Here is a 15960-nt window from a genome sequence, read left to right on the forward strand (position 1 = left end):
CTTGCAACCTCCAGAGCATGTCCATGCAAGGTCCATTTTAATGTTTTCCACTTTGACCGTTCCTCATTTAAAACCAGTATTTTCGATTAAATGATATTCATTGAAAGATCCAAATTACCAAAGAAGATATCAATATAATGCAAAGCTCGCTTAAGACCTATAGGTGTCATGTCGCAAATGACCATGGTCCTCATTATAAGTTTCCCGGTCCGGGAACTATGGTACAGGTCAGCTTGCTGGTACCGTAGTTCCCAGACCGGCAAACTACGATTTCTGCCCGCGGGTGTCTTTTCGCCCGCCAGGTCCGACCTGGTGGGCGGACCGAAACCCACGGGCAGAGTATATCGGATGCACCGGCACCGTTATTAACGGTGCCGGTGCATCCGGCCTCCCCATTCCCATTGAGCCCTATAGGGGAGCATCCTATTCCGGCACCCACGAATGGGCAAATATCGGGTCCGGCAGTGCCGGAATGCCCCGATAATTTCCCATTCGCGGTTGCCGGATTTATTTGCAAGTTTGAAGGTAGCCTGGCGTTATTACAGGCAAGGCTACCTCCAAACTTGTAATGAAGCCCCATGTCATCAAATAAATCGCCACACAGGCGCAGTTGCTACTCTTCTGTAGGATAGAGCAATGGCCGCCTAGGGAGAATGGAAGAGGTGCTAGGATGAGAATGGTGAATGTTGCTGGAAGATTAAACATACTCTTTGCATCCTTCATTGCCACGCTCCTTGCGCTTGCCGCCCTGGCTCACCACTGCCATACTCTGATACTCAGAGAAGGACTGCAAGATAGGCGATCAGGAACGAGGGGATGTGGAAATTGGCTCTCACGGTAGCAAGCATCCGGAATGGGTAGCTCGGTTTCCCACCTTTGTGATCCGCATTGGTGCTTTAAGTTCCTTCTTTGCTATTGTGTTCTCTGGTATCCCCGAAGACTTATCAGAGGTCATTTTTGTAATGGCAAAGAGTAAAAATCATGTGTAAAAGGCATCATAAAAACTTTAAGCATGTTTTGAACCACACTTCATATATTCATTCATTTGTCTAGCGAAACTTGGGCACAGAATGGAATTGCTGTTCCTGCCACCTCTGTCCTCTGTGCCCTACAAATGTGAACACATTTACGTCAGCATGATGACACAATGCATTCAAATCCTATGGAATCTGCCTGTTTTTTCCATCAGCTAAAAGAAACCGCGGTCAGAAGGGATCATTTGTAAATGCTGCCTGCCATGTGTAAATTGCAGACGTAATTTACACAATTTGCACTACGAAGTGCAAAAGGAAGGCGTAAAGGGGGTTCAACCTGGTTTTGCTTTTGTTTTACTTTGTAATGCACATGACAACTCATTGCAGTTAGGAGACCTGTCTGTGCCCAAGTGCAAATGTGCCAGGTCCCCCCTGGTGCAATTTGCAGGACTCTGAAATGACCCCCCACCATTTAATATCCCTCATGGAAAATGCCTGCAATAATTGAATATATATTCCTGACTATGCAGATCACATTCAAATCTCACAGCTACCCAAACAGGCCATGTGGAACTGTAGTTGCCTCTTATCCCATGCATGAATGAGCAGTGAGTGATTTTACAACTAGACTCTGGTGCTGCTTTCTTCAGGACCTCAATGCTACTTTAGTCTGTGCATCCCAGCAACAGCACGCACAGCTCCGAAGCATTAGCTCTGCAGGTTTCCCATGGGTTTTCTTCACTGCAATAAAAACATGTCCTCAAAGCCAAAAAACGACGACAAAAGCTGCTTACTTCGGAAACGTAATGAAACATTTAGAAGACAGGATGTTCTTTCCAGATTTTTCGCTGTTTGTTGTCCTGTATCCTCTCTCCTTTTCATCAATATTGTTTTTATTTCTAAGTAGTTCCTTGCTTAACACACTGGCTCACCTTGCTACAAGCGCTTTGTGCTCCCACTTGAATGTCCTCCAAGTAACTGCCTCGTCCGTGACCAGTTCCTTGGTGTCAAGTGTCACTTGAAATCTCATCCCGAGATGTTTTTCATTTCCTCTGCAAGCCTTGGAACACACGGACGAGCCGATCTGGAATCAATCAAATGCATTTGTTTTTATTTCCCCAGAATAGTTAGAGAGAATGATTTCTCAACCCACTCAAGGGTGAATGCACGCTCTGAACAACCACACCATAATGCAATTAGGAAGAGCATTCCTGGTACTGTGTATTACTAGATTCGAAAACAGTGCCGCGACGCTGAAATAAAATGTATTTCTGAACATACAGGGGGGATTTCCTAGACCCGCTAGATTAGTAAAAGGGCGCGCTATAAATGCAAGTAATGATCAAAGCCACTTTTATCGTTCCCTGGGAATTTACATGATTTGACAGGTAGCAATAATAGGGTGGGGCAGACTTTTTGCAGCTCATTTTGCTCAGTATCGTAATTTGATGTCAGGTAACGGGTACGTTTGCACTCAGGCATAAACAGGTCCCTGCACCTAAGTTTTGCCATTTTCATAGCAGGGTGCAAATATGCAGGGCAAAAGGCAGCGTACACATGTGTACACCAAATTATTTCCTGCACATTTACACTCCGCCTTGCAAATTAGCAAACTCTGCCTGACATGCACTCATGGCATGCAGCGTTTCATTTTAATTGCTAGCGCTGCCTGCCAGGCGAGCATGGAAAGCAGCGTGTACAATCGATGCATCTGGCGTATGCCTGCTTTATGCTGGCATATCAAGCCAGTGGGCTCCATAGCAATCCCCAGAATGTGAACCAGCATGAAAATGCATATCAGTGCAAATGCTGGGGCATTGGTATGGCAGAGAGGAAGGGCGGTGTCAGAAAGGCAAGCTGCATTCCACCCCTCCTCCCCACCATAAAGTCATGAAATATCTGCGTCTCTATGGCTAAACAATGTGATGCATATCTATGGAGGTGGGTGCGGCGCAATTCAAAGACCTCGATAGTTTAATACATGATACAGACCATGTAGCAGTAACCTAGTACATTGGTGCTGGCCTCCTTTCAAGTATGGTATCTGCTTGAAATCATTTTGAAAGGAAGATACAATTTATTAGCACTGGTGTATTAGCAACAGTGTCTTCGACTCCCTGAGGACCTCACTTCTGTTTTTGTTGAAGCGTGGTATGCTGCTTTTTCTGGTAGGAAATGGTTCTCAGCATCAGAACATTTTAGTCATGGGCTGTCTTGGCTGCCTTGGTGTTAGACTCTGAGAAGGCTTTTGACCAGGTGAGTTCGTGTTTCCTCTGCCAGGACTTGCTTTAGCGCAGTTACCGGGAGCAGTGGATTTCTCCATGAGTTATATTACAAGGACACCAAAGCAAAATGGCTTTCGTCTTTGGCGTCTTCTTGACACATACTCAGCTGATCAGCGCAATGCATCAGGGTGGCTCTTTACCCCCCATGCTTTAAATGTAATGCTGACAAAGCAGAGGGTACACTCCAGACAAAATCTTGTACACAGACAGCTTTTGATAGATCAGGATTAGTAGATCTCTAACAAGGTGACATTTTATAATCTCTTCTTCATGAGATCACTGAATAAAATAATTGCCCTGAACTTTTATCTCGTGGAACTGGTGACTTTAGGGCACTGGGCTCCATTCTATCTTAGGGTTACTAAGAGTTAGGGAACTCATTCTAGGTTTGCTCTTAAGTGTTTTAACACCGATTTGCGTTTCACTGGTCTTTAATCAACTGTGTTTCTGGCTCTACTCTCACTTCACTGCACACAGTTCTTGGAAGTCTTCCTTATGCCATGCTCTCTATTGCTTTACTGTCTTTAAAGTAAAGTGTAGGGGGTCTAGTCAGAACCCCCAATCGTGGATGTATATACATATGTCTGTTCAGTTAGTAGTTATGTGACAATACCTACTTGGTTTCGTTGCTTAGTGTGTATTTTACACGCCTAATAAATCATTGCATGTGTTTGTACTTATCTGTCTAACTGGAATTATTGGAGTGCTTGGTGTGCAACTCATTGTAGCCCTAGACCACTTGCACACCCCCTGGGTCTAAGCCTTGCCGCTCTGATACCTTAACTTGGTTAGGTTTGGCTAGACCTCGCTATCTCCCTTTTCACCATAATAGGGTGAATCCCAAAATCCACCAGAGGGTTGAGTTTTGAAACCCATCTTAATAATTGGTGCTCAGCGGTGGGATCCGGTCTTTAGCACTCAGGGGTGATCAAATTCACGGAACTCCAAGGTTTACATGTTTTAGGCCTGTACACGTGGTTATAGGTCTTTATAATGCTAGAACAATACGGATTTAACTAAAAAAAACTTACATTGTGTTTGGAAAAATAAAGAAAACCCTTTTTTATCTTGCCTAATCTCTTATTTCATTGCAGACCTATCAATTCAGTTGCATTTTATTTGACTTCTCATTTTAAATCCACATATTGTTTCACTGTCTTGCTTTGCCACCTCGTGGATTTTGCTAGCATGACATGGAAGTGTCTAATGTTTTCAATTGATGTTATTTAGGGGGGGGCACCCCTGAATACTCCTTACTGACCCTTCCCTTCCCCCAAAACTCCACACCCAATGTTTTTACTTTAGAATGGGATCCAGTCATATTTCAGTTGCTAATCACTACATTACGATGTTTTTTAAAACGAAAGTTTAAAAAACTATATTTTCTGCACTCTATTTTTTAAATAGAGTTTTTTTCACTGATAATATAACTGGATGCCTGTAAAAGATGCTTAGACTATCTTATACTATGGAAACATACACTAGTTCTGCTATTGCACTGCACAGAACTGAATATTTGACTGGTCGTGTTTAGAGAAGTGGTTGCCTTCTTCTGCTAACAAAAGTGATTTAGTGCAGAAATTAATTGATCGTTGAGAATGTTGGAAGAATACATTGCCCGCTGCTAGTGATGTAGCTGATGTTGGGGTAGGGACTGGCAGTAGTAATGGTCCTGTTCTTGATTCCGGTGAGAGGGTTACGCAATCCGCTGTTGCCACTTCTGATGCAGAAGTCATAACTGATTTGAAAAACTAGGAGGAGAAGGAAATGAAATTGCAAATATCGAGTCAAATAAGATTGAAAATCAAAAGGGCCTTGCTTTCCAGTTGGAGTTGGCCAGGCTGAATGACCATACAGGCTCATACAGAGGGCCTGGGAATGGTTCTGGGACCACCTCTCATCCACGATTTTCTAAGGGCCTGTTGTATTTTGATCAGGAAAAGAATGACACAAAAGCTTGGTTGACTGAGTGTACTTGTGAAATACAAGAAGGGAATGAGTCCACACAATTGCTTGGCTTCTCAGCAGACTTTCCAGAATGTTCTGCGGTGCTATTATGAAATTGTCTAAACGTGAGAAAAAAAGATTTTGAAAAGTTAAACCATACTCTGCTCTTAAACTTTGGGAAGACTCCTGCCCAATACTTGAAGAGGTTTAGAGACCAAAAGAAAAAAAGAGTATGTTACAATCTCTTAAAAGCTTGAATGGGTGGATTAAAGGCCATATGATAAACACTTTTGAAGGCATGCTGGTGCAAGTTTTTTTGTCATATTGCCCTGAGCTCAAACAAAATGTGTCTGACTCTAGGAACTGAGATTCAAAGAAGTTGGCCATTGCTGTGAATCAGTGGGTATTTCGCAAAGTGTCCTATAAGGGCATTGGTGTTTCTAGTAAGCATGAGAAGAGGAAGAAGCAGAACAATTCTATGACTTGTAACTGCTTGTTCCCTAGCCACCACCTTGTAAATACTACACTGTTAACACCCCCACAGATTCCCTTTCTGCTGTATGCTGGCCTTCCTCTATGCTGCTTCCTTCAGTATTTCTTTTCTGGGGGGACTTTTCCCATCCCTTCCATAATCTCAACTTTGCCCCATTCTCAGACACTCTCCCAGCACCCTAAATACCACTTACCAGTTAACCAACTAGGGTGCTGCATTATAGTGACATGACACTCCTTGCGCAGCATGAGGAACTTTTACAACTCCAGTGGCTCTACAGTGTGACATTCCATGTGCAATGTATCTTGTGAGCAGTATCTTGACCAGACATGATTTCAAACAGGTAATTGGCACGCCACTTCTTTAACTCTCACAATATTTTGTAGCATTCTCCAGTTATCCCAAACATTAATTATGAGGTTTTTTAGCACCCATTTTAGCTAGGATTAGAAATTTGTAACACGTGTTTTTTTTATACATTCAGCATTTGAATCGGCTCATGGAACAATTAAGTGTGTTGGTGCATGCTATGCTGAGGCCTCTAACCTGGTCCCTGGACCATTACCTAGTGGTAAAGTCCCTCACCTCTGGAGTTATTGCTTAGTTAGCACATGGCATATCTGTCTCAGTCCATTAGGAAACTTGGAGCATGGGCTTTATTGGCTGGTTTTGATTGGTGTTCTGAAATTTCCTTTCACCACTTCCTCCTGAGCCCTCTCCCTCCCCTTTCTCTGTGTATCTAATCAAATGATAGAATCCAAGTCGCGCTTCTTGGATCTCTTACCACACCCGTTCCCACTTAGTTGCTCCATGGCTGTGTAGGTGCAGACCCCTCATTTCATCAGCCCAAACTGAGTCCACCACCTTTATTGTACAAAAATCCAGGCAGCAGTTGGTTAGTCCCGTGGAACCAAACCAACTAAAGTCTCAATGAACTACATCAATTGATACATTTTTATAAATTTCAGCAACATTAAAAACACTGACAGATATTTTATTACCACCCACCCCTCAAACACAATTGGACTAAACATTTATAGAGAACTTCCATCTTTTTTCAAATTCATTCTTTCTCATTGGGAATCAACAATCTTAACGGCCATCTTCAGATCATATTCAATTTGTCGGGGATTGGTCCGTGGTAGGTCATGGCATCATGGTACTGTCACGGCCATAGCCCCTGGCCTGGGGACTCGGGGTCACTTGGCCTCGCCACATTGTTCCTGCAAGGGCCCAATCATGCCCCTCTTGGCTGTCTTGGAGCCAGTCCTGGCGCCTTTGGCACCAGGCTCATATGGCAGATGGAGTTCCCATTGGGGAATGGACCAACATGACTGCCCCCACAAGGTTCAGTTCGGAACTGAACCATGCAGTCTAGCATCTAGGGCGTGGTCCGGCCTGGAGGCACCTGGGATACCTGGAGGCTATTTAAGCCACGCCCGAGCTGAAGCACGTGCTCCGCGTTGTTCTGTACTCGCAGCGTGACGTTCACCGAGACCTGCTCGCAGCATTCCAGGCCTGAATCTGGGGAGAGAAGAACACCACCATTATTCCTCCTTACCTGTTCAGCAATCCAGCCCCCAGATCTCTCCAGAGTCTTCTCTGGAACCTGTCCTCACCAGCAAGCAACATCCTAGGGAGGGAGAGAGAAGAGGACAATTCAGTAAGCGTTCGTCTTCTGATTCCAACGCCTTTCAGACTCGCGCTTACCTACCGAAACTCTCATGGTATTCGACAGCGGTCCGGACATCTTCCACTCTGCGTTCCACTTCCATCTGATCGCATGTCTTCCAGGAACTTCTCGGCGACCTGAAAGGGAAGAACAGCACAGGTTAGCCAAATTTCAAAGACGCTCATAGCGCCGCGCTTCGCGCTTTCACTCACCTTCTTGAGCATTGCCCTCTCCATCAGCTCGACGTCTCCATCATCCCTTCTGCACCTACGAGAAAAGGAGGAGATTAACAGGGCAACTACTATTACAGATACACAATCTTTAAGAATTATAGACTTACCTCAAGAGTGGAGTCGCAGCAGGACTGGACTCCCAGGCCCACGACAGTGAAGTAACTTGGCAGTAAGGTGCCCAGCCACGACACGCCCCTGCACAGAACAGCAGGACGGAGATCGCATCCTATCGAGATACAAGGTGAGGAAGACTCTAAGGGAGTTGTAAGGGGGGCACTTGGGAGGTGGGCCCCAAGAAAAGGAGATTGTGGCTAAAACAGGACTCCTGTCTTCCAGAATAGACCCACAGCAGAACGAGTCCCTCGGGGGAGGTGAACCCGAATCGGAATCGATCCAGTCCAGTTGGGTGGCGTATCTGTGGATACAAGGTGAGCATTACAGAATGCGAAGCCCAAACATTATAATCCACCCGGGCGCCCAGCATGGAAACCTCAGAAACCGATCAGTTGGCTCAGTTGTTGGGGCAGTTACGCACAGAGGAACATTCAGCCCAACAAGAAACCAATGCCTTGCGGAGAGAACTAATTGTGGCCAAAGAACGAACTGATGATCTTAGTAGGCAACTCATTTAGTCACAGGCCGGACATTGTCTCGGGAGGATAGCTCGGGGCAGCGTGCTCGCCTTGGAAGCAAGACGACACGGAGCAACACAGGTTCGATCCCCGGGTCCGCACTCTTAGAAACCTCTGGGTATTAAGCGCGTTATAAATAACCTATCATAACGTATCATATCACAAGCCCTTTTGCCTGGAATTAGCCCATCAATGCCAACCCCAACGAGCAATCCGGTGCAGATCACCCTCCCTAGGGCAGTTCCACTCGCTCCACTGGAGCGTTTCTCGGGGGATCCCCGAAGATACGCAAACTTTATGAATCAGTGTCACCTCCACTTTTTGCGCAGACCTGGGGCGTTTCCCAATGACCAGTTGCAAGTGGCCTTTGTGTTGTCCTATTTGAGTGGCAGTGCAGCAGACTGGTTGGTACCGTTCATTAGCCATGATGATCCGCTGTTACACGATTTTGGGGGCTTTCAACGGGATTTGGAAAAGCTCTTTGCCCGTCATTCTCATATACAGGCCTTAGACAACAAACTCTTGTCCCTCCGTCGAGGAAACCAAAATCTGTTGACATACATAGCTAACTTTAATAAGCTTGTGGTTGAAGCAGAGTAGCCAGAGGACAAAAGAATCACCTTGTTCCACCGGGGCTTGCAAGGGGAGTTAAAGGATGTACTTGCCCAAGTAGTGGATCCACCCAAGGACTGTGCCGAGTTCATTAATCTGGTAGTTCAACTTGACCATCGGTTGCAAGATCGAAGAACAGATCGAAGTAAACTGGATGCACGCCCCATGTTTGTGCGCCCCAAAGATCATGCCCAGCGTGGAACAGAAAGTTCCGTAGAACCGATGCAACTAGGAAAAGTTAGACCCCCCTCTAATCAAAGCAGAAAGGGACAAGAGGAGGGAACAGCAATTATGCCTGTACTGCGGAAAGGCAGGCCATTTCCTCAAGGAGTGCCTGGTAAAACCACCAAGAAGAACCGTTGAAGCTGCGTACAAGGAGAAACCAAGTGAGAAGTCGGAACACTACCAAGCCCGACAATTGTAGGGGTCCAATTGTTGAGCGAAGAAATCCAATTACAGACCTCCCATTTTGTTTTACCCGTGATCCTGATCACCCATCAACAGCCATCAAAGATGAATTCGTTAGAAGCTTACATTGATAGCGGGGCCATGGGGAATTACATGGACCAGGATCTTGCAGCAAAGATGGGGCTCCCACTCTGCTCAAAGCCCACCACAGAGACTGTATTCACTGTAGATGGCACCGAAATTGCCTCTGGTCTCGTGTCTGAATGTACCACTGATCTCACCCTATTGTGTCAGGATGGTCATCGAGAATCAATCACTTTTGACCTCATCAAAGCACTGCAGTTCCGATTAATCCTAGGGATGCCGTGGCTGGTTGCACATAACCCACAGATCAACTGGCGTGCCAGAGAGTTGGTCTTCTCTCATGACTGCACACATACCTGCTATCCCAAAGGAAGGAAGAGTAAGCACACCGGCTCATCCGTTCAGGAAGGGGCGATAAGTGTCTTAGGTGTAGTTGCTACCCTACCAATTCAATATCAGGACTTTCAAGATGTGTTCCAAAAAGAACAAGCAAATACTTTACAGCCCCACAGACCCTATGATTGCCAGATTGATCTGATACCTGGTGCCCGAATTCCTTGTGGCTGTATCTACGCACTTACTGAACCCGAGAACCAGCACTTGAAGTCATATCTGAAGCAATATCGGGCCAGCGGTTTCATCCGCCCCTCAAAGTCTTCGGCAGCGTCACCCTTATTCTTCGTGCAGAAGAAGGAAGGAGAATTGAGGACTTGCATCGACTACTGTGCATTGAACCAAGTTACCGTCAAGAATCGCTACCCTTTACCACTGTTCCCGGAATTGTTAGACTAAGTCAAGGATGCCCAATTCTACACGAAATTGGACCTTAGAGGAGCCTACCATCTTGTGCGCATTAAAAAAGGGGACAAATGGAAAACGGCATTCCGTACCAAATATTGCGTATATGAATATCAAGTAATGCTATTTGGCCTGTGCAATGCCCCGGCCGCATTCCAATATTTCATGACCGATGTTCTGAGGGAGCTGATTGACGTCTGCGCCTTGGTCTATATAGATGACATCCTGGTATATTCGGCTTCAGAGCAAGATCGTGTTAAGCATGTATGGTCTGTCCTTACCAAGCTCCAACATCATCTCTACGCCAAGCTTGAGAAATGTTCATTTCACGTTACAGAAGTAGAGTTCTTGGGATTTATCCTCACTCCAAAAGGAATATGAATGGATATGCACAAGGTCGATGCCGTCCTCAATTGGCCAGCCCCAAGCTCATTCAAGGGAGTCCAGAGCATGCTAGGTTTTGCAAACGTTTACCGCCGATTCATTCCAGGATTCTCGCAAATAGTACACCCAATCACCTCGTTGTTAAGGAAGTGCAACAAGACATTCCAATGGACTGAAGAGGCTGAAAAAGCCTTTCAAGAACTCAAGGTGAAATTCACTACTGCTCCAGTCTTACGACATCCTCGCCCAGACCTTCCATATGTGGTGGCTACAGAGGCTTACAGCATGGTGATGGGTGCCGTCCTATCACAAAGGGACCCACACACCAGCCAATTACATCCTGTGGACTTCTGGTCACGTAAATTCTCCCCACCTGAGCTCAATTATGCCATCACTGATAAAGAGCTTCTGGCCATAAAAGCGGCCTTCAAGGTCTGGTGACATTATCTGTTGGGAGCCAGACACACTATCACGGTGATAACTGACCACCGAAATCTACAATACCTGAAGAGTGCGAAGGCTCAATCCTCTCGACAACTAGGAGGGCACCTTTTCTTCGTGGAGTATGACTATGTGATCACGTTCCGACCTGGAGTCAGAAATGGCAAACCTGATGCCTTTGCACGCATAGGCACCGATGAGCTGGTGTATACACCTCCTGATCCCGTGGTCATCATTCCGGGTGACAGGCTTTTGGGCATTCACCATGACTCAAGACGACTACATGAATGGAATTCGAGAGGAGAACACTATAGTGTTAAGGACCAATTACCTTACTACAGGGATCGGCTATTCGTGCTGGAAAAAGAGCTTCAAGAACAGGTTATCTCGGAGTATCATGACTCCCTCATGGAAGGCCATCCGGGAATCGCAAAAACCCTGGCCAAGGTGAAACGAAGCTACTGGTGGCCAACGTGGCGCAGAGATGTTATTCAATTAATCACCTCCTGTGGTGTCTGTGCTCAAAATGAATCGTCAAAACAAAAACCAGCTGGGCTTCTGCAACCACTGGACATCCCGCATGCTCCGTGGCACACATTGTCTCTTGAATTCAACACTGACCTACCCTCTTGTCAATGTTATAACACCATCCTAGTGATCGTAGACCTGTTCTCCAAGATGGCACATTTCTTTCCGTTTAAAGGACTACCAAACGCATCCAGTCTGGCTAAAACCTTCCTTGAACACGTGGTACGGCTACATGGGTTCCCATCAGTCTTGATCTCGGATTTAGGTACCCAATTTGTATCCAACTTCTGGAGGAAATATTGCTTGATGGCCCAAATAGACATTCGACTATCCACTAGCCATCACCCCCAAACGGATGGTCAAACGGAGAGGACGAACCCGACGCTCGAACAATATTTGCGCTGCATGCTTCACCAAGGGGATTGGAAAGACTTACTGTGGGTCGCTGAATATGCCTATAATAATTCTCTACACAGCAGTACCGGGCAGACTCCATTCTTTACTGTGCATGGCAGAAACCCACGCACTTCAGAACTGGACACTCCTATGACTCTGGAAATGCCAGCCATCAAGACCCTACACACGACCATTTCACAGGCTTTCACAAGAGCCATTGAACATTTGCGCCAAGCTAAAGTTCACCAGAAGTAGTACGCGGAACTGCATCATGAAAAGGCGCCGGACTATCAAGTAGGGGATAGAGTGTGGCTAGCATCTAAGTATGTGCCTCTAAAAGGAACCCAGACTTTCTGCCCACGATTCCTGGGGCCGTTCCCCATTGAGTCCATCATAAACCCAGCAGCAGTTAAATTGACATTGCCAACCAACATGCGGATACACCCGGTGTTTCATGTATCCCTTTTGAAACCAGTTCAGCCTGGGATTCGAGTAACTACCCCACCGGGACCTGTGATGATCCACGGAGAGCCAGAATTTCAAGTAATGGACATTCTAGAATCAAAGTATGTTAGAACAAAGCTTTACTACCTAGTAGACTGGAAAGGGTATGGCCCACAGGACAGAACATGGGAGCCCAGTGATTACATTCATGCACCACAACTAATACAACGTTTTCATCAGGAGTACCCCACCAAGCCGGGACCGGACAGAAGAACCACCTTGAGAGGGCCTTGGCGGGGAGTGCTGTCACAGCCATAGCCCCTGGCCTGGGTACTCGGGGTCTCTGGGCCTCGCCACAATGTTTCTGCAAGGCCCCAAGGGCCCAATCATGCCCCTCTCGGCTGTCCTGGAGCCAGCCCTGGCCTTTAGCACCAGGCTCATATGGCAGATGGAGTTCCCATTGGGTAATGGACCAACATGACTGCCCCCACAAGGTTCAGTTCAGAACTGAACCATGCAGTCTAGCATCTAGGGCGTGGTCTGCCCTGGAGGCACCTGGGATACCTGGAGGCTATTTAAGCCATGCCCGAGCTGAAGCACAAGCTTCGCGTTGTTCTGCACTCGCAGTGTGACGTTCACCGAGACCTGCTCGCAGCATTCCAGGCCTGAATCTGGGGAGAGAAGAACACCACCATTATTCCTCCTTACCTGTTCAGCAATCCAGCCCCCAGATCGCTCCGGAGTCTTCTCTGGAACCTGTCCTCACCAGCAAACAACATCCTAGGGAGGGAGAGAGAAGAGGACAATTCAGTAAGTGTTCGTCTTCCGATTCCAACGCCTTTCAGACTCGCGCTTAGCTACCGAAACTCTCCTGGTATTCGACAGCGGTCCGGACATCTTCCACTCTGCGTTCCACTTCCATCTGATCGCACTTCTTCCAGGAACTTCTCGGCGACCTGCAAGGGAAGAACAGCACAGGTTAGCCAAATTCCAAAGATGCTCATAGCGCCGCGCTTTGCACTTTCACTCACCATCTTGAGCATCGCTCTCTCCATCAGCTCGACGTCTCCATCATTCCTTCTGCACCTACGAGAAAAGGAGGAGATTAACAGGGCAACTACTATTACGGACACACACTCTAAGAATTATAGACTTACCTCAAGAGCGGAGTCACAGCAGGACTGGACTCCTGGGTCCATGCCAGTGAAGTGCCTTGGCAGTAACATGCCCAGCCACGATGCACCCCTGCACAGAGCAGCAGGACGGAGAGCGCATCTTATCGAGATACAAGGTGAGGAAGACTGTAAGGGGGTTTTAAGGGGGGCACTTGAGAGGTGGGCCCCGAGAGATGGAGATTGTGGCTAAAACAGGACTCCTGTCTTCCAGAATAGACCCACGGCAGAACGAGTCCCCGGGGGAGGTGAACCCAAATCGGAAGCGATCCAGTCCAGTTGGGTAGCGTCTCTGTGGATACAAGGTGAGCGTTACAGGTACGATGAATTCACATATACCATAATTCATGACTCAGTAACACCTGGCCTAGAGCCTTTTTAACTTTAAGTTCTACTTTCAACCTGTGAAAACAATTAAACACTAGACACCCTGGCCTTGGGCCCTGTCTTTATTGCCCGGACAAGCAAATGGTCAACCTTCTCTACTCGACTTTAATGCAATGAGAAAGATTACCTCTGTTCCTTGTGCTACTATTAAATCATACACCTTGGTCCTGTTTGCAGGCTGGCCTTCTACTAGATGACTGATTCTTCCTCTGTTAACCCCCAAGCTGAAACCAGAATGTCCCAGCTACCTAGCTACCTAAAATGCATTGTTTAACTGCTAACTGCAAAGAGTGACTAAACTCACAAAAAAAACACTGCATGCTGAGTCATATGAACTCCTTATTAAACTTAATGTATATGTTCACACATATGTATGTCTTACAAATATTAATCCTTCTTTACCGTGGGATTTCAGGCCAGGCCCCGCATGCGCATTGAAACCCTCTCTGTCTCCCAGTTCCCACGCGTTACAGAGAGCCCTATATGTATATTGTGTTCAAGTTGCAATTGTTGTTTTAACATTGTATCTTGTGTGAAATTCTAATATGTATCAATTCTAGACAAACTAACACTAAAAGGAAAGAATCACATCCATAATTAACTACGCTCAATAGATATGACATTGCAACATCGTGCCCAGTTCACCATCAACCCCAGTCATCTATACAGCGTGCCCCCTGATGACCACAACATTCCCCCCTTTAGTTAATACTTTAACTAACAAATTATAATCATCTTCTAGCTGAACTACCCTACAATCATCCCCATACCTGTCCAAATATTGACATACTCCTCCACCGAACAACCCCAACTAGTCCACCCACCATTTCCACAATCTACCCGCTGCTCCACAAAAAGCATGCCATTTAGTTGGAGGACACAAGACACCTTCAGTTTGAGTACCAGTATGGGATGAAGCAGTGGTGGCCATAGCCTTAGACAGGGTTACAGTCATCATGGCAGCAGCTGTTGGTACCTGGGCAGACCAACATTGTAAGAGCATTTGACGAGAACAGGAAAGAATGAGAAAAAAGACAAAAATAGGCAACAGAATATTCACTGTGAGTTTCAAACAAGAAAGTACCCAAGAGAACAAGGAGTCGATCCATGAATCATTGGTGATCCCAACCTCAGTCTCTATGATCACTTTAAGTTTATGCAAGGCAGCAATAGTTTGCCTGAGGGTACCATTCTCTGTATCGTTGGGAGAAACAAACATGCAGCAGGTGCTCCCAATTTTCTGGCATACTCCACCCTCTATTGCTGTCAGGAAGTTTGAGTATATAACGGTTTTGTAAAGTCATGAGCCTGAGTGACTGCAACTCTTCCCTAATGGCACTGAACGCTGACTCAGAAGTGTTCACGAAGAGTAGAAGTTCATACCAGGTCATCTGGAGTCATTTGGCATTGGTTGCTGCTCGGTGTGGCTAAATAGCCAGTATCATTTGGGAATATCCGCTAAAGCCTTTGATGATGATACTGAAAGGTACTTCGATCTTCTCCTACATTGCAATTGTTTGTGTTTTTCGCCATCAAGCATAATTAATTGATTTGTCCATATGAGGTGATGAAAGGGATGCAAGGGGCTCAGGGAACAAAGGGGGCACAGATTAATATTGGGCTTTGGGCAGGCCAAAACTAGGTGTTCTTCTGTGATTATGAGGACCGGCACATGAAGAGTAGAGAAACTGCACACACCTCGCCAGGCTGGAGGCAACTGCCTATACACATTCTATCCACAGGTCCAACAATTATCTAGAAGAGCAGCCGTACCTCCAGCCAGGTCAGTAATGTGAAGCGTCTGGCTGAAGTTCCCATTTGTATCAACGGGCACTGTGCCACCACCCTTAAAACACAGAGAAACATGGGTAAGTGTATGTATCTTAACAGGGTTTTCTGGCTCCTTGAGCCACTTAAGATGTTGCAAATAGTCTCTCCACACTGCACCACACTCTTGATTTATCTGCGACACCCCTTCCTCTCTCTGAGAATCCCCTCATTCCTCCAGCTCTGAAACTATTTACCCTTGCTCCCATTGGTTTTGAGAAAAGAGAGCCCCTTCCAGATTCA

At 46.3% G+C, this 15960-nt stretch overlaps 1 protein-coding gene across 1 annotated transcript in view; it reads left to right on the plus strand.

The window, feature by feature from the left end:
* The window catches only part of CAPN6 (calpain 6), an 831133-nt gene that overhangs the window by 735456 nt on the left and 79717 nt on the right, over positions 1–15960 (plus strand). The gene's annotated exons all lie outside the window — the stretch shown is intronic.

The sequence above is a fragment of the Ambystoma mexicanum genome, chromosome 5p (assembly GCF_040938575.1).
Source record: "Ambystoma mexicanum isolate Mex_15411 chromosome 5p, UKY_AmexF1_1, whole genome shotgun sequence".
In the NCBI taxonomy this organism is placed as follows: Eukaryota; Metazoa; Chordata; class Amphibia; order Caudata; family Ambystomatidae; genus Ambystoma; species Ambystoma mexicanum.